The sequence below is a fragment of the Moschus berezovskii genome, chromosome 24 (genome assembly GCF_049115385.1).
Source record: "Moschus berezovskii isolate FMDL1 chromosome 24, NW_MosBer_1.0, whole genome shotgun sequence".
Classification (NCBI taxonomy): Eukaryota; Metazoa; Chordata; class Mammalia; order Artiodactyla; family Moschidae; genus Moschus; species Moschus berezovskii.
In genome coordinates, this window is record NC_142483.1 from 58,964,883 (window position 1) to 58,987,621 (window position 22,739).

Sequence of the window (22,739 nt, forward strand, 5' to 3'; positions counted from 1 at the left end):
AATAACCAAGAAACAGAAAACAACCTAGGTGTCTATTGATTGATGAATCAATAAACAGTGATGTACACATACATATGTAAATTATTATTTAACCTTAAAAAAAAAAAAGGAAATCCTGTCCTATGTGACAACATAGGTGAACCTAGAAAGGCACTGGGCTGAATGAAATAAGTCAGGTATAGAAAGAAAAATATCATATAATCTTGCTTAGTCTGAAAAGTCAAACTCAGAAGCAGAAAGAACTGTGGTTACCAGAGGTGGGGGTGGGGAGAGGAAACGCGGTTCTGCTCCTCAAAGGGCACAAAGTTTCAGCTATGCAGAATGACTAAGTTCTCGACCTATGGTAAGGGTGGTGACTACAGTTAATAATACTGCTGCTGAAATCTAGTAAGACAGTAAACCTTTTTCTAAAAAAACAAAGATAGAAGCACTGTTCACAATCTCCAAATACCAGATAGAACCTATTTTTTTAATTTACAGAGAATTCTTTTTGTCTTTTTAATCCTCCTATATTTTAATTTTACTTTTATTAAATTACAGTTGATTTACAATATTAGTTTCAGGTGTACAATACAGTGATTTAGTATTTTTATATACTCCACTTTGAGTTATTATAAAATATTGGCTATATTCCCTATGCTAGGCAGTATATCCTTGCAGCTTATTTTATAAATAGCAGTTTGTACCTGTTAATCTAATATGCCTACCGTGCTCCTCCCCGATCCTTCTCCCCACTGGTAACCACTAGTTTGTTCTCTGCATCTGTGAGTTTGCTTCTGTTTTGTTATATTAATTCATCTGTTTTATTTTTGTAGATTCTGCATATAAATGATAATATAAAATATTTGTCTTTCAAGAGAGTAAATCTTGAGTGTTCTCACCACACACATATAGCAACTATGGGAGATGATATGGATATGTTGATAAATGTGACTGTAGTAATCATTTCGCAATGTATTAATATATGTACATCAAAAACATTTTGTTATACATTTTAAATACATACAATTCTTATAAAAATAAATAAGTTCAGGATTAGCTGATTTCATCAGGATTTGTTTTCCCTTAGTCTCTCTGATGCCTGCTTCTGCACTAGGTTAAGCATTAGGTCCCATGTGAAGGAAGATGGCAGCAAGCTCAAGGCCAGTGTGAGAGCACATGTATCTCCCCAGAAGCCCACAGAAGCCTCACGGCGTCACACTGATTCTCAGCGGGCATATGTCTCTACCAGTGTCAGTGGCCATAGCTGGCAAACACCACGTGCTCATTTTTCGGCAGAGGTCAGGTAAGTACCACTGGAGCAAGCGGTAGACACCGCTCCAGACGAAATACAGTGGGGGAAAAGAATTTGCAGAGGTAAACTGGGTAGAAGACAAAAAGAGTAGGTATTCATGCAATATTTGGAAATATATATACCAGAGACAAAAACTGGAAGAAAATATAGAAAATAAAAATCTTATGATAATAAGAATATGAACTGTTTTTCCCTCTATCTTCCAAACATTTTTAATAGAAGTTTTAAAATTATAGTTCCATATAACTATACAGGTCACTTCTCATTACTGGCAGATACCATATTTGCAATTCTGTCTACTCATTATAAATTATTTGTAACCTCTGATATCAGTATTTGCTGGGCTTTTGCAAGGTAACACTGACTTTCTTGCTTCAGCTTTCATACTGTAAACAAGTATCCATTCAGTGGTCTATTCAGGGCTAACATAAATGTAAAAGGACAAAATTAACATTTAAAAGTTATTTCTCAAAGATATTTTAGCGACATAACAGTATCTATTCTTGAGATAAACATTTTTTTAAAAAAACACACTTGGTATCAGATCAATATATATTAAAATGGTGACTAATTACAGAAAATTTTGAATAATACTAATTTATCAGGTTTAATACTATTTTTCTGTATATTCTGTTCACAATAACAGACTTCAATTAAAATCAGTTATTGAAAACTTTAAACTTTTAAATATGAAAAAATTTCCAAATAAACCACTAAACAGTATAAATTTTCAATAAAAATGATTTCAATCTGCATTATCTCTTTATTTAAACACTTGTGTACCTAAATCTAAGTTTTTGCTAAGCTGTAACTTCTTGTTGCAAAGATTAAATTGTAAAAATGTTTTATAGATTTGTAAATTTTAGAACTGTAAAGATGTATCAAGTAATATGCCAAAAATGGCTAATTTTATTTTAAATGTTAATTTTTTTGGTCCCACCATGGTCATACTGGATCTTAACTCCCTAACCTGGGATCAAACCCATGCCTCTGGCAGTGAACGTGCAGAGTCCCAAACACTGGACCGCCAGGGAATTCCCAATAATAGCTAATTTTAGAGTAACCTTAGAAAATGAAGATGATAAAGAGTTCAATAATTTTAATCCTTAGGAATGTAATTATAATGTATGTAAGAACTGTCAAGCAATATTCCGAGTTCAAGAAAATTCCCCTTAACCTACAAAAACATATTCCTTTGGGGGAAAAAATCTGGTTTTATTTAAATACAGCAATATGGACAATATTTTAAACTATGTATTAATTTGTTCCTTCACTCATTTTTTTTAAAACCAGATATTTACTGTGTACATGTCATGTGTTGCACAAAAGTTCTAGATGCTAGGGAAACACCAGTGAATCAAAACAGATACAGCATACGCGAGTTAACATTCCAGTAAGAGCGGACACAGAGGGTATATAAAAGCAAACCAATAAATAAATAATGTCAGATAATGATAAGTGCTGAAGAGCAACATAGGATGATATGATAGCGATAAATGTTGGAGGAGGTAATTTCTGGGAGGAAATTACATAGTCATGCATATTGGTAATACTACAAATTCAGACTCCAGTCTCAGATGAGCCCTCAGTACACCTTTAAGGCTATCCATTTTATGTATTATCTCTTTCCTCTTGCAATTCTTTAGTGATTATTCTAAACTTTTCTCAGTCTCAGACCAACCTCTTCATTCTCAAAAGATAAACTTTCCTCTTACTTTACAAGGATTATCTTTGCCATTTCTCACCTCAATACCTAAAAGCTTATCCAAAACTGCTCTCTTACATCCTTGCTGCCATTTCAGACCTCAATTCTATTTTCTTCTAAAATACTTCTTGAGGATTTGCTATGAACCAGTAAGCTAAAGCGGAGAAGGCAATGGCAAGCCACTCCAGTACTCTTGCCTAGAAAATCCCATGGATGGAGGAGCCTGGTAGGCTGCAGTCCGTGGGGTCGCTAAGGGTCGGACACGACTGAGCGACTTCACTTTCACTTTTCACTTTCACACATAGGAGAAGGAAATGGCAACCCACTCCAGTGTTCTTGCCTGGAGAATCCCAGGGACGGGGGAGCCTGGTGGGCTCCTGTCTATGGGGTCACACAGAGTCGGACACAACTGAAGTGACTTAGCAGCAGCAGCAGCAGCAGTAAGCTAAAGGAAAAACAAGATTCTTCTCCTCAAATAACATTAAGCACTACCATGAAACCAATACAGAATGATTTGGAAGCATACAGGGCACACCTAAGACTTTCAGGTAGGCGGTGTCAGGATACTGCAAAGAAGTGATTTTAAGCCAATCTGAAAAATTATTAAGTAGAGGCAGGCCACTATCATGTGCCCCTAGAAATCTCTACCCTTCTCCATGCCACTTAACACACTCCACTTAACATTTAAATGAAGTGCTCTACAAGACAAGGAAAATCCTGTGGCAAGTCATTCTATCTTGTTAACCACTGTATCCCTAGCATTTAATGGAATACTTACCAAAGAGGAGCATTGAAAGAATATTTATATTATAAAATAAAGAAAATAGTATGAACTTTAGAGTTAGGTCTGTCCTTGACAGTTCAGTCGCTCAGTCGTGTCCGACTCTCTGCGACCCCATGAATCACAGCACGCCAGGCCTCCCTGTCCATCACCAACTCCTGGAGTTCACTCAGACTCATGTCCATCAAGTCGGTGATGCCATCCAGCCATCTCATTCTCTGTCGTCCCCGTCTCCTCCTGCCCCCAATCCATCCCAGCATCAGAGTCTTTTCCAGTGAGTCAACTCGTCGCATGAGGTGGCCAAAGTATTGGAGTTTCAGCTTTAGCATCAGTCCTTCCAATGAACACCCAGGATTAATCTCCTTTAGAATGGACTGGTTGGATCTTCTTGCAGTCCAGGGGATTCTCAAGAGTCTTCTCCAACACCACAGTTCAAAAGCATCAATTCTTCGGCGATCAGCTTTCTTCACAGTCCAACTCTCACATCGATACATGACCACGGGAAAAACCATAGCCTTGACTAGACGGACCTTTGTTCCTTGACAGTACTGATATTCAAATTATTTTAAAACTAGGATGGCTATATCAGATGAATGTCATTTGTAGCTCTGGATTTAAATTCTGACTCCATTTTGTATGAGATTTTTAAATTAAGGCAAGTCAGTTGAATAATTTGACTATCATTTTATCATTTGTACATGCTGATAATAATAATACTGAAGTCATAGGATGGTTTTAATGATGAAACGAAACAGCATATAAAAAAACACATTTCAGAGTCAGTACATTAAATATAATAAATGTTTGACTTTCTTTCTAGACTACTTTTAAATGAGTAATATTTATAGTTAGATAAAATTAAAATACGCAGAAACCAATGCAGAATGAGAGCACTCTATTCTGTCTTTTGTTCATGATTTTTCTCAAGCACTCAACTTAATAAACGATTGTTTAGTTTGCATACAGACTTTAAAATGTCAGGCTTCCCTCATAGCTCAGTCGGTAAAGAATCTGCCAGCAATGCAGGAGACCTGGGTTCAATTACTGGGTCAGGAAGATCCCCTGGAGAAGGAAATGGCGACCCACTCCAGTATTCTTGCCTGGAGAATTCCATGGACAGAGGAGCCCAGCAGGCTATGGTCCATGGAGTCGCAAGAGTCAGACACGATTTAGTGACCAAACCACCACCAGACTTTAAAATGCATTTAATCTTAATCTTCTCGCCAATGTAAATTGGAATTTATAGGAATTCCAACTGGTGTTCCAATTGGAAATTGAAATTCTCCAGGCCAGAAAACTGGAGTGGGTAGCCTTTTCCTTCTCCAGGGGATCTTCCCAACCCAGGAATCGAACCCAGGTCTCCCACACTGCAGGTGGATTCTTTACCAGCAGAGCCACAAGGGAAGCCCATGGTTCTAGCGAGTAACTATATAAATAATGTTTCAAAAGTCACTATGCAAATACTAAGAAATCCATTAATAAAGAGTTTTTAAGTGAGAATGTGGAGTTAAATTTAAATTACATAATGCGAAACTAAGAATATGCTTCTACACATATCACATCTAAAATTGCAAAGTAAGCATGAAACACTGAGAACAGAAATAAGTTGAAATTATTCTGGAAAGAAACAAACAAAGGTTTTCCCCACTATCTCTAATTTTCTTTTCAATTTCTTTGGAGAGGGTCCTCTCCTTCTTTGTCCTGAGAGGAAAGCCTGGACAAATTCTTTCTGCATGATGAAACAGGAAATATAAGGAAGCAAAGAAGCTTCATGAAAGACTTCCAAAAATGTCATATTCATCCTCCGTCTTTCATTTAGGACCTTCAGAGCCTCATCACGATCTGTCAGGGAGGACTGATTCCTATTTCCACTGTGGTCTCCTGTCCAGTATATTCTGTGCTAAGGCTTCCTGGACTCCACTTCAATTCATGACAGATTCAAACCAAGTTTCTCAGAATATTTGTTGAAATTCTTTGTTCTCTGATGTCTCCCCAACTCTTTCTGTTATATGTGTAGTTTTTATTCTTTAATTCTAATCTTAATGGAAGGAAAAGATATAAATAAGTCAATCTGTAATCTCAAACGGAACTCAACAATTTGCTTTCTCAACAATATATTCTGAACATTTCCCTGTATAATTAAATGTCTACACTATTTAAGCATAGGCATGATTTTAGTTTTGAAGTTAAAGTTATACTTTATTTACTCTTCAATTAATGATTGCAGACAATTCTAATGAAATTCAAAGACCACAGTATTCAATATTGGAGTCACTAGACAATGATTTTTACATATTAGTGACTGATTTAGAAAACATTACCTATTTTTTGTTTTGTTGACTATGTTTTTGGTGCCACATCCAAGAAACTGCCAAATCTAGTATCATGAAGCTCTTCCCTATTTTTCTTCTAAGGGTGTTCTAGTTTCAGCTGTTAAATTTAGGCCTTTGTTCCATTTTGATTTAATTTTTATGGTGTCAGATAGGGTTCAACTTCATTATTTTGTATATGGATATTCAGTCTTTCCAACAACATTTGTTGAAAAGACTGCCCTATTCCCATTGGAGGGTCTTGGCGTATCTGTTGGAAATCATTTGGCCGTATATGTGAGGATTTTTTGTGCCCTTTATTCTATTCCACAGGGCTATATGTATGCCTTGATGCCAGTACCATAATGCTTTAATTCTACAGCTTTGTAATGTGTTTTGAGGTCAGCAAATAGCTTTGTTCTTTCTCAAGATTGTTTTGGCTATTTAAGGTCCCTTGGGATGCCATATTAATTTTAAGAGGAATATTTTCCATTTTGGTTTTATTTCTGATAATAGCCATCATAGTAAGTGTGATGCTAATAATTTTATTCCAATTGTCTATTTACTTAATGTATTTTTTTATTGCTAGTGAAGGGAGCATGTTAAATGGAAGCATCTTCCAGTATTGGGGGCATGTCTCCTAGTTCTGTCCAGTTTTGCTTTGTATGTCTGAGGCTTATATCCATTATCTGAAAATATAGGTTCCTCTTTTAAATGTGATATCATTTTAGGACAAGTAAAAAGTAGAACCATAATTTTTAAACTAATGTTGAAGAATTTTTCTGGAGTTCCCATCTGAGAATTTTTAAATTTACAAAAATGTCAAATGATGATCTAAGAAAGTAAACATTCTAAAATTATAATCAGGGTCAATTGAATGAAAACTTTATAAAGGAGTTAAGATATCCAATTTCAGTGTCTGAGCTGGCAGTGCTTATAGAAGTTGGTGGTAAAACAGGCTGGGCTAGATTACAAATGGACTTTTAAAATATGCAAAGGAGTCATTTCAGGAGTTTAAGAGGAGAAAAGTAGTGGCAAGATTTACACTTTTTAAAAGATCATTTAGCTATCCTATAAAGAATGACCTGGAAGCTAAAAAGAAAGAAAGAATTAGAAGAAACTATTATAATAGACAGATGGGAAACTGTGGCACAGTAGAGATTATGAAACAGATCCAAAAGATTAGCTAAAGGGTAAAATCTACAAAATCAGTTGAACAGACTGACTATAGGATGAGAGGAAAGGAGCTATAAAAGTCAAAGAGAATGACATAAAATGATTCTCAAAAGAAAATGACAAAATATAAGTGAATGAAAAAAAAACACTCATCATTTTGTTTTTGGACTTTTAATAATCAACTGACTATTCAGACAATTGAAAAATCTACAGTAGGAAACTGTGTTCTTAATTTTGCAACCATTAAAAAAATCAATGATTTCACTTTTATATCATGGATTGTGAAATGGGTTTGGAAACTTTCCCTCTCTTTTGCTACATAATCTATTTGAAAAACAGATTATGAAAAATCTATCTTTCTATAGATCTTACTGAAGCTTAATGTCATCCTTTCTCTGTTGTTTATTTGGTAGTTTTATAAAAATGTCTTTCCTCTGAAAAACTCACTTTTATCTTCCTGATTTTCATAGTGTATATGTGCAAGTCACAAAACAGAATTATTTCTGCCTCTCTTCCCATTTTAAATAGGGGAAAGAAGTTTATTTTCTTCATAGACACTTACAGAAACTGTTACAAAACTCAACGGGAGGGAATTTCTTATCATGTTAAATTTCTCATAGGTCTTGTCTATGTGACCGATTTCTGATAAATTAAAAAGCTACTTTGCCTGTTTCATCTCAGTGCCTAAAACAATGACACACGGCATGCTCTGAATAAATATTTGTTAAGTATTGAATGGTATTCCCTGGTGGCTCAGATGATAAAGAGCTTGCCTCCAAAAATTTGCCTGCAATGACGAAGACCAGGTTCTATCCCTGGGTCAGGAAGATCCCCTGGAGAAAGAAACGGCTCCTCACTCTAGTGTTCCTGCATGGAGAATCCCATGGACAGAGGAGCCTGGAGGGCTATAGTCCATGGGGTCACACAGAGTCGGGTATGACTGAGTGACTAACACCAAGTATTGAATAAACTAATGAATTCATATCTCAGACAGTAAGAGTCTAAGTCTCAAGCTTTAGGGAAGGGTTGCTCTTACTTCAGTTAGTAAGTACAGAATTCCCCCTGCTGGACCTTTTTTCCTTCTCTGTACAATCTACCAACCCTCTCCTGGGGCCTCTGCTGCTGTTCTTCTGTTAGCTCTTCTCGTATTTCTTCTCCCTACTCTCCTAAGATTATTAAAACTTTTCTTCACCTACGTATATCCAAGAAAAAGTCATTGCATTTATAATTATGATATTCATGTTTTTTTTTTTAATGAAAGCTGTCAGAAGCTAATTCCTCCTGACTATAAAGCACTTCAGGTCAAAAAGTTATTATGAAGTACACATTGTCTGTTCAGGACAAGGCTAGCTGCTATAGACAGAAGGATATATCTTTTTTTATAAATGGAATGTAATTGCCATAATAATTTGATATCTACTATCAACCCATTCATTTGAAAAGCACATGAACAAGATCTCCTTCTACAGTCAGGAAATTGATCTTGTTCCTTTTCTCCTTGAATTCATATTTTTCTATCACTTCCCCAACATAAGCTTATCCCAACACATTTCATTGCTTGCAAATACTTTAGTCATATTCTCCTACATGAAACAGTATATTTAAAAATTCCTGAGAACATAAATTTAAGAACTGTCATCAGTATTGTTATATTAATTTACTAAAGCAGTACTTAGCAAATGAGAAACAGTTCAAATTATGATCATTATAAAATATCCTAGGTCAGCTTTTATTGGAAATGCATCTCATTTAGAATTGGATAGCTCCTCCTCCCTCCAATTAAGTCATTCATTTCAGAATCATATTATTTGTTGCTAAACAGAAACAGGGTTCAAGCTGATCCTAGTCTTACATTTTATATTCTTCCATCCCAAATATTTAGGAGCAGAAGGATTCCTGGTTATATCAATAATCACTCTTCTGAACTACTAAGCTATGTACCAAAAATCACATAGGAGTATGCCATAAAATTATTCTTTTTTTTTTTTTTTTGAACAGATGAAAATTTATGCGTCGAACCTGGACTGGTCACTTATGATAATATACATGCTACAATTCCATTCTCCCCAATCATTCCACCTTCACCCTCTCCCACAGAGTCCCAAAGACTGTTCTAAATGCCTATGTCTCTTTTGCAGTCTCTTATACAGGGTTCAGGTTACCATTTTTCTAAATTCCATATATATGCGTTAATATACAGTATTGATGTTCTTCTTTCTGGCTTACTTCACTCTGTATAATTGGCTCCAATTTCATCCACCTCATTAAAACTGATTCAAATGCATTCTTTTTGATGGCTGAGAAATACTCCATTGTGTATATGTACCAAAGCTTTCTTATCCATTCATCTGCAGATGGACATCTAGGTTGCTTCCATGTCCTGGCTATTATAAACAGTGCTGCAATGAACATTGGAGTACATGTGTCTCTTTCAATTCTGGTTTCCTCGGTGTGTATGCCCAGGAGTGCGATCGCTGGATCATATGGCTGGATCATAATTATTCTTAATAAGCAGACAACTGTGTTCTTCTGTAACATTTTTGAAAACCACTGGAAATTACTATTCTTAGGAAACAATTAGCTATCCAGTTATTAGAATCATTTACTTTCTAAACAGATTTAGGTTAGATTAAAGGTATACTTTAATTGTAGAGTGGGAGAGGGACAGTTACCGAAGAGGAAAGGGGAGAGGTGTCCAAATTCAGGCAGATCAATTTTCGGAAGAAACATGCAATTTAACAACCTGAAAATTAATACCCTTAAAGCTATCATTTGGGCTTCCCTGATGGCTCAGACGGTAAAGAATCTGCCTGCAATGCAGGAGACATGGGTTCGATCCCTGGGTTAGGGAAGATCCTGAGAAGGGCATGGCAACCCACTCCAGTATTCTTGCCTGGAGAATCCCCATGGACAGAGGAGCCTGGCAGGCTACAGTCCAGTCCGTGGGGTCACAAAGAGTCGGACATGACTGAGTGATTAAGCACATAACCCCCTGGAAAGCCGTCATGTACTTTACAGGTTAAGGGTCTCGGTTACATGATGCCCAGTCTGAGGACTGCTGTTTCAGGGATACACACAGTCTCAGATACACACAGTGTAACAGAAGTCATGAACTTTGATGCTGAGGGGAGGTCTGGGGTGGGGGGTGTGGGCGCGGCACAGGGTGAGTGATGAGGTATGGGAAGAAAGAGGGAAAACAGACTCTGTAGGCCCAGACACCAGATTTTTCATTTTTGGTAGTATTTTTGAATCTGCTTTGTATCTCTGCCACTGAAACCATTCCCTTACCCTAAAGCTCTAGATGTGAATATATGATGGATGTGGGGGATGGGAAGAAAAATGGCTTTAAGACAATACTGATGAAATGACACTGAAGCTGATATATGAAGAGACACTGCTATTTCAGCTTATAGGTTCTGACATCTTAATTCCATTCTGCTAACACTGAACAGCCACACATACACAGTAGTCACAGAACACAGGGCAGAGAAACAGTAAACACGACCCCTTGGATGGTATGATTTTAATAATACAAAATTTAAATCACTAACCCAAAATACGCTTTACACATTTTCCTTAAAAGAAACATTCTCTTTCCTCTAACAGTATCTACTCTTCACAGCTTAGAAATCTATACCTCCCATTAAAAAAGAAAACACAACAGCACTATTTTTTTTATTGTTTTAACATACTGCCTAGTTAAAAGATCTGAAGCAGCTCTAAAGATGCAAGACTGCTGCATCCGCTGATAGACCTTGAACAATCTGCAGTTGTTCCTTTGGTTTGCACTAGGATGCAAAAGCAACATCCCCGTGCTTTCTGTCTGTCTGTGTGTGTGGCAGCTTAGATTGAATAGGGGAGTACATCTGAAGCCTAGAAACTGAGATACTTTCATGCCAGAAAGGTGTGTTAATGGGCTCTTCCTTGTTTTCCCAGTAACAAAGTTGGCAGTTACTTTGGATCAATCACCTGTCGTCATATCTGGCTGGCCACTGCTTTTCATCCACACAACATCCGGACTTACACAGACGGGAATGATGTCATCTCGAGCTCTTCATTTGTTTTGAACGTTGATTTATTTGGAGCGGAGGCATTGTTTTCGAGAAAAAATGTCATGCAAGTTGTCTAAAAATAAAACGCATTTAAACTCAAAATAAAATAAAGACGCAAGATTGTTTAAAAACGAGAGAAGCAGGCTGCGCCACAGTCAGGAGTTGGGTCAGGGACCCTATACTTGGTTCAGATATGGCTCTGAAATCCATTCTACCCCAGGGCAAACGGAACCTCGCTGAAGCTAGGCCTCACTCTAGGACTTTCAAGGACAACTCCAGATAGAGAACATCAGGACCTTGCCGAGATAACGGGCAGAGGTGGGGAAAGCTGGGGGAGAATCTCTTCGGATTTCTGTTTTTATTTACCACAGCCTGTAAACAAGACCTTTGAAAAACTGTCTTGTGTCAAGAGTTGAACTCAGTCCAAAATGGCCATTTTGTAACAAGTATATGTTTATAAACGCTTCGGAGGTAGCGTCTCCTAGGTATTCGATCACTAGGTCATCAAGATTCCCTGCAGAAGGAAAGGGCGACCCGCTCCAGTGTTCTTGCCTGGAAAATTCCACGGATAGGAGTCTGGTGGGCTACGGTCCGTGGGGTCGCAAAGACTCGGACACGACTAAGCGACGGGGCACATGTGTCCATGTTCTACAAACAACCCTAGCGCAGCAGGGTACACCCCGAAGCTAACAGCTTCCTCACTGTTAATAAGAGCCGCGCGCCCAACGGTTAGGGTCTCCGGAGCAACGCCCCGAAACCAGGCGGGGAATTAACGGCTCCTCAACAGCAGCGCACCGCTCCAGGTTCCTCGTTCCGGGCCACGGCGAGGCGAGCGCCCGAAACCCCAAAGAGCGTTACCCTACGGAGCCAACAGAGGACACGACACGCGGGGACCCCCAAGCGGACGCTCGAGGAAGCACACGACGCAGAAGGCGGCCCACGGCCTGACCGCGCTCACGGCCGCTCCGAACTTACCCCACAGCGCCTCCGCCTCCCGCGTCGCCGCGCCCCGCCCGCCCCGCCGCAGAGGCTCCCGGGACGCGCGGCCCGCGGCGGCCCCGCCCACCTCGCCGCGGGCGCTCACGGGACACGTAGTCCACCGCCGCCTCCGACCCCGCCCCGGCACCGGCTTCGCGAGCGCCCTCGGGGCTCTCTCGGGCCCGACTTCCGGTTCGCCCGCTCGGCCCTGGCTGCGAGCTGCGGACAACCGGAGGCCGCGTTTCCGGCGCGCGCCGCCCGCCCTGCCGCCGGCCCTTCCGCGGCGTTTCCCCTGCGCGGCGCGCCGCCCGGGCGGGCGCTGACGAGGCCGGGTTGCCGGTCTTCTTCGGCAGCGGCTCGGCCCTCCTTCCAGAGCCTCCGGGGCCGCAGCCCGCTAGCCGGGCGCGCCGGCCCCGGCCCCGCCGGGGCAGGAGAAATGGGCGTCCCTCCGCGGCGTTCCCGGAGCAGCTGCGTTCGCCAGGGAGGCGGCTGTGTCTTCGAGGAAACCGGAAGCCCGCGGTGACCCCTGGCGACCCGGTTTGTTTTCGGTCCGCTTCCAGACACCGGGGAATCGAAACTCGGCGGCCCCGGGGGCGGCCCCACGGAGCCTGTGTTCTGGGTGAGTGAGCCGCTCGGTCCGGCAGCGGGTGCGCACGGTGGGACCACCCTCCGCTGTCGGCGCCGGCGGAAACGGACGCGTCGTTTCTCCAGACGGCGGGGGTACCCAGCGCTGGGCATCTCGGGTGCCAGCCAGGGGTGCCCAGCTGGCATCCCGATTCTCGTCCCCTCGCGCGAGCCGGGCCGGGCCCGCTCGGTTCTCGCCTCTCCCGAGTGTTTGTCTTCTGCCGGTTCTCTGCTGTTCGGGGGGCCCTTCAGTTCTGTGTCATCCAGTGAGAACGCATTTAAATAGGAAACCAAAGAGGGGGACGTGTGGCTTGGATGCTCTTGCCTTGGGCGATGCATATTCCATTACTCAGGACTAAGAGTCCGTAGTCGTTGGTTCTCCAGTGTCTAACCCAGGATGGTTTTCCATCATTTGTTGAGTGACTGCCACATGCCAGATAGACTGAGTCCCTCATCCCTACCAACAGGGAACGGAGATACTCGGAAGTGAAAGAGAATACAGAAACTGAACTACAGGTGAAAACTGATTGGTCCAGCATGTGTTAGAGATACACTGAGATGATCAAAGTCAGTGACCTACTAGGATTGAAATTGATCCATGCCTCTTAAACCTAAAAGACGTTTGCTTTTTTTCACGTTTTGGAGTTTTAAATTGGCTTGAACGAGATCTCAAGGCATGGTTTACGTTCCAGTTCTCTAGAGTTGTCATATCTAATTCACCAACCTGTGGGGGAATGATGCATCCGTTCCAGGTTTGTTAAATTTCAATGCGATGTTGTTTGTAAAATGGGAAGTTGTAAACAAAGGTAAGGTTTTAATGTTAAAGAGACATAGTGACATGGGAAATGCACTGGGTTAAGTGAGAACATTAACTCAAAATCTGAGTGCTGAATTTTCTACTTATTCACTTGACACTGGGTAAGAAACCAAATCTCTCCGTTTTCCCTATCTCTGAAATGGGAATAATGCTTCCTCTCCGAGGCATCAAAGCAGTTTCCTGGAGTTTACTGGCTGTAGAGTCAGCTAGCCATTTTTCATTACTGGCTTCCACTGTTTAAATCATTCCATCTGTTATATAAGGAAATTCTTACTTACCTGGTAGGTCTTATGTAGATTTAATGAATTGTTATGGAAAGCAAATGAACTAGTTTCCCTAAAAGTCAAAACACACTGCTTGACATGCCAATACAGAATGTTGTCATGATTATTAAGTAAAATGATGTTATGAAGTACTTCATAATCCTAGAAGTAATGAAATCAGTGAAACAATGTTTTTTTCTTTCTTTTGGTACATGTATTCTGGATTAAAATACAGTTGTCTTATCACCATGAGAGCATTATGCTCAGTTGCGTTGAGATGTACTATATTTTTTGAAAGGAAAGAAAAGAAGTAGACTGCCTTTCACACCTATGCTAACCCAGAAAGGATCTTATGATTCCTTGGCCATACAAACTGATTTCTGAACTAAAGCAGTTATAAACATGATATTGGGGTTTTTCCTGCTGTGTATCTGCCATCGAGAACGTTTTCGGGCTCTCACTGGATTACAGGGTCTCTGAGTGGTGAGGTACACAGATTCAGTGGTAGTGGTTGTTCAGTTGCTCAGTCGTGTCTGACTCTTTGCGACCCCATGAATCACAGCACGCCAGTCTTCCCTGTCCTTCACCAGCTCCCGGAGCTTGCTCAAACTCATATCCATTGAGTTGATGATGCCATCCAACCATCTCATCCTCTGAAATTGAATATAGTATCTTGAAAAAAGGCATGCAAAGAGTCGGACACGACTGAGTGACTGAACTGAGCTGAACTGAACTGATCCCTTTATAAGCTAGTTAGACCATTCCTTCCCTTAATTCTTTCATTAAAAATAGAAAAAGAAGTATTGGTTTTCGTCTGTAAGACTTAATCCTTGTTCTGTAGTATACTGACTGATCTTATGAAGTAGGGATAGTCTGGTTTTTGAGGATTAGAAAGATGATGAAAATTCTAGATAAGGTTCACTTCAGGAGGCAATGCGAAGTTGAGGAAAGAGCCTGTTAAATAGGCCTCGACTCAAACCCTGGCTCTTATACTGCCAGATGATTATAGACAAATTTACCTCACTTTAAGCCTCTGTTTGCTCATTTGTGTGATAATACCTTTCCAGTCAAGTTAGGTGATGACATGACATATTATGTGTTCAGTTCAGTTCAGTCGCTCAGTCATCTCCGACTCTTTGCAACCCCATGAATTGCAGCGTGCCAGGCCTCCCTTTCCATCACCAACTCCTGGAGTTCACTCAAACTCATGCCCACAGAGTCGGTGATGCCATCCAGCCATCTCATTCTCTGTCGTCCCCTTCTCCTCCTGCCCCCAATCCCTCCCAGCATCAAAGTCTTTTCCAGTGAGTCAGCTCTTCACATGAGGTAGCCAAAGTATTGGAGTTTCAGCTTTAGCATCAGTCCTTCTGATGAACACCCAGGATTGATCTCCTTTAGAATGGACTGGTTGGATCTCCTTGTAGTCGAAGGGACTCTCAAGAGTCTTCTCCAGCACCACAGTTCAAAAGCATCAATTCTTTGATGATCAGCTTTCTTCACAGTCCAACTCTCACATCCATACATGACCACTGGAAAAACTATAGCCTTGACTAGACGAACCTTGGTTGGCCAAGTAATGTCTCATATTATGTGTAGTATATCTTTTACTCAATTCATAGTAAAGCTGAATTCTGTTTTAGGTTGCCATACTGTGTTTGCATTAACACTTTGTTTTCACAATATAGAAAGGCAGCATCTGAGTGATGTTGTTCAACCCTGGCATTTTCCCACAGATAGTAGGAAAATTTAGATCTGGATAGGTAAACTAATCAATAATCAAGGTGCCAGATCTTAGAGTCTGGGCTTCTGAATCTCAGGCCAGTGTTTTTCGTACCACTGAGTTCTGCCTTGTCCAGATTCTTATTGGGAAAATAAGAATCCATTTTGTGTTGCCTCTCAGAATGTGGTATTAAGACTACACATTTGGAAGATGGCTTATTTGGGTTCACATTTGACCTTTGCTGCTGATTCTTTTTGTAGGTGTAAGTAAAGTATTAATTTTTCTGGGATTTGTTTATATATTAGAATGATAGTACCTACTTGAGAAATAGGAAGATGCATATTCAGAAGAAACATTCCTCTGTTCTAATATTATTCAAGCCCACTGGGGATTTTAATCCAAGAGACAGTCTTTCAGAAAGCTCTGAGAGGTCAAAGCATAGTTCTATAAGTTTTTGAGACAGATAATATGACATATTATTGATGGTTCACACAGTCCAGATCTAAGTGTACAAAGTGAGTAAGTGGTCATGGGTCATTGTGGCCTCTTACAAGATTAAGGGGGAAGTTATTTCCTAAGGAGTTCTGGTTAATGCAAATGCGCAACACGCTAAAGGAAGGGAGGAGGCTCATAAGGGTAGACAAAATTTTAACGTTTAAATTTTTCTCATCATAAAATATGAATGTTATTTCATCACTTTCCCCCACCCTTGATCATTAATTTTTTGATAGCATTATGGTGATCAAATATTTGGTTCCCTGATGCCAGGGCGGTTGCTTACTTGCCCTAGGTCCATCATGTCCTTTGGCGTTGGGTCTTAATAGCTCAATTTAGGGAGTTGTACCAGTAAGATGTCTAGCAAGGACTAATGGTCAGTTCCAGTGTCTGATAGGATTTCTGCCAGTTCTGCCTTGCAGGTGCATTGTGCATGTTCATTAATCTATAGAAAACTATCTATGTGATCAAAACTGACAATAGGAGAACTTTCCTGGCAGTCCAGTGGTTCGTACACTAGTTTCCACTGCAGTGTTTGATTCCTGACCAGGAAACCAGGATCCTGCCTACCATGCTACATGGCCAAAAAATTGGGGGTGGGTGGGGCGGAAATTGACGATAGAAGTATCAGTGTCAGTAGTAAATGTTTAAGCCAAGATCCTCCTAAAGTAAAACATTTTCCTAGTGTGGTTTCTCAACTGGGAAGAGGAACATTCAGAGTGGAAATTTGACTCTTCGAATATATTATAAGATAGGTTAACAAATATCTTGGCTAAATGGCCTTACTATTGGAAAACTGATGGAAACCCCACACATAAGCATTAAAGGCAAATTGGGAGGTTTGTTTCCAAAGGCTACCCATAGACGACCTTCAGGCCGGAGGAAACCAATTGTGAGTGCTCTAACCAACCTGGAGAGAGCTGGGACGATAAACTTATTCCGTAAGTTCATTAGATTCATTAGGAACTACCCAGTACTTAGCATCTAGTGAAAAAGAATGTCTATGGCCAGGTTCAGAACAGGTGTCATTAACTGGCCAGGTAAGAAGGTCCCACGTAGTGGCATTAGTAGTGGGTAGTTTGTATAGTATTAGAGTTACTTCTAAAATAAAATAAGGGCCATCCAGTTAGAGCCTTGGAGAGGAGAAATCTACCAAGGAAACCTAGAAATGTTGGACATAGGTCCACAAACCTATGGTTTGTTTGGCTTGATTTTTGAAACTTGCAAATGATCGAGCCCAAGGAAGAAATACAGGGGGTTTATGAGCAGAAGTGTGAGCAGTTGTCAGAGTAATGTATGCAGTCCTGGTCTGGCTCTCTGCTTCAGGTGCCGTTTCCAGGTGCCCTGGTCTGGTGGTGCTGATCCTAGTCAAAGTCAGGGGTCAGAAAAAGGAGTTACAGCTCATTCAGGAGTGGAGGCCTGCCATGGGCCCTGTCCTCCAAGGCTGTAGAATCTTTTGTTGATGTCTTTTCCAGTGTGCATAATCCCTTGGTTGCAAGTCATGGTGAGATCTTCATTCAAAAATAGATTATTGTGATAGGCTTTAGAAACAAACATAGAGTGTTGTTTTAATAATTTGATTCAGTTTTACAGTAATATAACAAGCCATCTAAGAAGTGAGTCTTAGGCAGTAAATATATTAAAAAAAAACCTCAATTAACAAAACTAGAATTTAATATCCACTGATGCATAATCTTTCTTTCTGTGAAATTACCTTCGTTAACAACCAAATAGCCAAAGTAAGACCGATTTGTGAAGTGAGAATGGTTAATTGACCACATGCTTATTTGCTCAGCACTGTCTGACGCTTTGTAACCCCCTGGACTGTAGCCCGTCAGGCTCCTCTGTCCTTGGGATTTCCCAGGCAAGAATACTGGAGTGAATTACCATTTCCTTTTCCAGGGAATTTCCTGACCTAGGGATCGAACCCACATCTCCTGCAGTGGCAGGTGGATTCTTTATCAGTGAACCACCTGGGGAGACCAGTTGACCACACAGCTTCTTATAAGTAGGCTGTATCGGAACTTTTCATAAGGAATCTTAGATTAAACCTTTTAAAGGCCTTCAAGGCCACATAAATCACAACAAGAGTTTGCCACAGATTCTTCCTGCAATATCTATAGATTTGGGTGAATTCCTCCTTTTGAGGTCCCCAAAATACCTGAGGTTCATGCACCTCTTAGATGGTAGCCTTCTTTATTTACCTGATAAAGGTGCTGGAAACCTAAGAGTTTCCAATTCCTGGAGGGATCAGGTAGAGAAAAAAGATGTGGTTGCTTAGTTGCACACATGTATAAATCTTAATTGTGTTGAATTTTATTTCTGACTTTGCAACTCGATGGACTGTAGCCTGCCAGGCTTCTCTGTCCATGGGATTCTCCAGGCAGGAATACTGGAGTGGGTTGCCATTCCCTTCTGCAGGGGATCTTCCCCAACCCAGCGTTCAAATCCGGGTCTCCTACATTGCAGGCAGATTCTTTACCGTCTAAGCCACCCAGGTGGAAGGCAGTTCAGATGGAGGATACCTGCAGTGGGCACCCAAAGCAGGATAGACGGGAGCAGTAGTTACCTCAGTCTTTGGCCACATATGCGGGATCTTGGTTCCCCAATCAAGGATTGTCAGTTTTAAAGAGGTTTCTTTGTTGTTTGTTTTAGTTACCTTCTATAGTATGAATATTTAATTAGCCCTTACAACAAATCTTTCAGTGAGGCTATTTTGGAATTTTGAAGCCTTTTGGGGCTTCTGCATATCAGTTAAAATAGATAAAATAGTTTGAAATGGGAGCTTTTCTGAATTTTAACAGCCTTCAAATCTTTTTAATTCAAAGGAACCAAGGAGCTAGCCCTACAAATATTTTCACCAGCTATAATTCAATTTTAGAAATGAGAAAAACTTTTATTTAAATTTTTTATTTTTTAAATTGTGGAAGTATGATAACATATTTATAGGAGATTTAGAAAATACAAAGCAAAGTTACATATAGTTCCACTTTATATTACAATTATTTTTTAAGTAGATAAACAAAGATTTTTAGTTGGAATTTCAATGTGAAAACTCTCAAACATTAATAGAATGAGTAAACAGAAAAGTAGAATATAGTAGACCTGAAAAGCACTATGAACCAATTCAACATAATTAAGATTTATATAGGTTTTATACAAATTCTGTTCAAGTTCCCAGGAGACACTGGAACATATCCAGGGACATAAAACAAGGTACAAAATGTCATGGTCTAAAGATTTTGAAATCATAGAGTCTGTTCTCTTATCACATGGAATTATGTTAGAAATGAATATCAAAAGATATTTTAAAATGACCCGCGTGTTTTCAAGTACAATGTAACATTTTCCAAGAGAGATCTTTGACTTAGCTATTGAAAGCCTGGAGAAGGTTAAAAGACTGAAAAAACAGGGTGATTGCAGAGAGTAAAGTATTTAAATGAGAAATTGATATGAAAGATACTTTAAAAACCTCATGTATTTGGAAATTAGATGCCCACTTTTAAATGATGGATGTATCTAAGAAGCCATAACAAGGAAAATTAGAAAATATCTGTAACAGAATAAAAAGGAAAAGAGAATTTATCAGGGTTTGCAGCATGCTGCTGAAGGTGCTCAATGCAACTGAATACAGTGTGGACTCTTGACTAGGTAGGAAAACAATAATGAACACTAGCATAAACTTTTGTGGGGTTTGAATAAAATCTGTACTTCAATTAATAGTTTTTTGGGTTTTTTTTAATGACATAGTATTTCTTGATATTCTCAGAATTTGATTAGAAGTTTCAAGCCTCATTCAAATATTTTTTTAAAAAATCACTAAAATAATAAGCATTCTAGACTTTTAGCAGTAATACTAGATGCCACAATAAATGGAACTATTATCAAAGTTTTCAGTGAATATAATTACAGATCTATCATTCTATTCATACTTGGTCAAACAAGTAGAATCAAAATATCATAAATTTTTTAGCTAAGCAAAAATTCATAAATTTTCTGAAGTATATATATTATACTATATATATAGGTATGTATATATGTATGCAAAAGCTTTTCTACTACACTTGATAAAGGCTTGAGAAAGATGAATAACAAAAATAGATGGAGAAATTGGAAAATATAAACTGAATGAAATGGGAGCACTGAATATGAAATAGAAAAAGTGAAACAAACTAGAACGAACTAGAAATAAAGATCATCATATAGTCCTGTTGTTTGTAGACGTGGTTGCTCATTAGAATCATACCTCGAGCTTTGGAGGAAAAATGATAGCTAGGCACCTATATTTTTCAAAAAATTCCAAGATAATGCTAATGTGCATCCGGATTTTAAAAAGTGATTATAGGTTTTTCTATTAAATGGTAGCTTTTGTGATACAGAATTCTATTATTTTCTGTTGACCAATCATGATACAGTGGTATTAAAATGAATAATAGTTATATAATCACAATAGTAAAAGATGTTTATCAGTTTTCACAAAAAATAAAATTGCCAACCATAATGGAAACATGATTAACCTAACAGTATAAAATAATTACAATTTGAGGGGTTAGGTAGAGTGATATAAGTTGAAGTACATACATGCATATGTTTTCATCCACACAGTCCAGTGTGTATCTTTGGTACATTTAATCCATTTACATTTAAGGTAATTATTGACCTATATGATCCTGTTACCATTTTCTTAATTGTTTGGAGTTTATTCTTTGTAGGTCTTTTCCTTATCTTGTGTTTCCTGCCTAGAGAAGTTACTTTAGCATTTGTTGTAAAGGTTGTTTGGTGGTACTGAATTCTCTTGAACTTTTGCTTGTCTGGAAACCCTTTGATTTCTCTGTCAGATCTGAACAAGAGTCTTGCTGGGTAAAGTATTCATGGTTTTAAGTTCTTCACTTTTATCACTTTAAATATATCATGCCATTCCCTTCTGGCTTGAAGAGTTTCTGTTGAGAAATCAGCTGAAAACCTTATGAGAGTTCCATTGTATGCTATTCGTTGTTTTTCCCTTGTTTCTTCTAAGATTTTTGTCTTTGTCTTGTCTTTTTTTTTTTTTTTTTGCATCAAACCTGGACTGGCGATTCGTATCACATATGATAATATACATGTTTCAGTGCCATTCTCCCATATCATGCCACCCTCGCCCTCTCCCACAGAGTCCAAAAGACTGTTCTACACACCTGTGTCTCTTTTGCTGTCTCTTATACAGGGTTATCATTTCCATCTTTCTAAATTCCATATATATGCGTTAGTATACTGTTTCGGTGTTTTTCTTTCTGGCTTACTTCACTCTGTATAATGGGTTCCAGTTTCATCCACCTCATTGGAACTGGTTCAAATGCATTCTTTTTAATGGCTGAGTAATACTCCATTGTGTATATGTACCAAAGCTTTCTTATCCATTCGTCTGCAGATGGACATCTAGGTCGCTTCCATGTCCTGGCTGTTATAAACAGTGCTGCAGTGAACATTGGGGTACAGGTGTCTCTTTCATTTCTGGTTTCCTCGGTATGTATGCCCAGCAGTGGGATTGCTGGGTTGTATGGCAGTTCTATTTCCAGTTTTTTAAGGAATCTCCACACTGTTCTCCATAGTGGCTGTACTAGTTTGCATTCCCACCAACAGTGTAAGAGGGTTCCCTTTTCTCCACACCCTCTCCAGCATTTATTGCTTGTAGACTTTTTTGATACATAATGGATTAAAGATCTAAATGTAAGACCAGAAACTATAAAGCTCCTAGAGGAGAACATAGGCGAAACACTCTCTGACAGAAATCACAGCAGGATCCTCCATGATCCACCTCTCAGAATATTGGAAGTAAAAGCAAAAATAAACAAATGGGACCTAATTAAAATTAAAAGCTTCTGCACAGCAAAGAAACTATAAGCAAGGTGAAAAGACAGCCTTCAGAATGTGAGAAGATAATAGCAAATGAAGCAACTGACAAAGAATTAATCTCTAAAATATACAAGCAGCTCCTGTAGCTCAATTCCAGAACAATAAACGACCCAATCAAAAAATGGGCGAAAGAACTAAACAGACGTTTCTCCAAAGAAGACATACAGATGGCTAACAAACACATGAAAAGATGCTCAACATCACTCATAATCAGAGAAATGCAAGTGAAAACCACAGTGAGGTACCATTTCACGCCAGTCAGAATGGCTGTCTTTAATTTCTGTTGGTTTGATTACTATGTGTCTTAGTGTGGTCCTCCTTGGGTTTGTCTTGCCTGGAACTCTCTGCATCTTCTGAGCTTGGTTGACTGTTTCCTTTCCCATGATAGGGAAGTTTTCAGCTATTATCTCTTCACATATTTTCCCAGGTCCTTTCTCTCTCTCCCCCTTCTGGGACCCCTATAATGTGAATGTTGTTGCATTTAATGGTGTCCCAGAGGATTCGTAGGCTGTCTTCATTGTTTTCCCCCTTCTTTTTTCAATATTCTCTTTTGCAGCCGTGGTTTCCACCATTCTGTCTTCTGGGTCACTCATCCGTTCTGCCTCAGTTATTCTGCTGTTGATTACTTCTAAT

General features: G+C 39.5%; 1 protein-coding gene and 1 non-coding gene across 3 annotated transcripts in view; both read left to right on the forward strand.

Moving 5' to 3' along the window:
- Nucleotides 1–11,001: 11,001 nt before the first annotated feature.
- LOC129548245 (small nucleolar RNA SNORA31) lies at nucleotides 11,002–11,133 on the forward strand. Its single transcript, XR_008684321.2, has one exon. It is a non-coding gene; the product is annotated as a small nucleolar RNA SNORA31 (small nucleolar RNA).
- A 1,389-nt stretch (nucleotides 11,134–12,522) lies between these two features.
- The window catches only part of AZI2 (5-azacytidine induced 2), a 35,534-nt gene continuing 25,317 nt past the window's right edge, over nucleotides 12,523–22,739 (forward strand). The window contains exon 1 of one of the 2 annotated variants that reach the window (XM_055414772.2): nucleotides 12,523–12,914. The gene's annotated coding sequence lies outside the window, so the exon portion shown is untranslated. The remainder of the gene's footprint in view (nucleotides 12,915–22,739) is intronic. The other variant, XM_088831933.1, reaches the window with a different exon arrangement.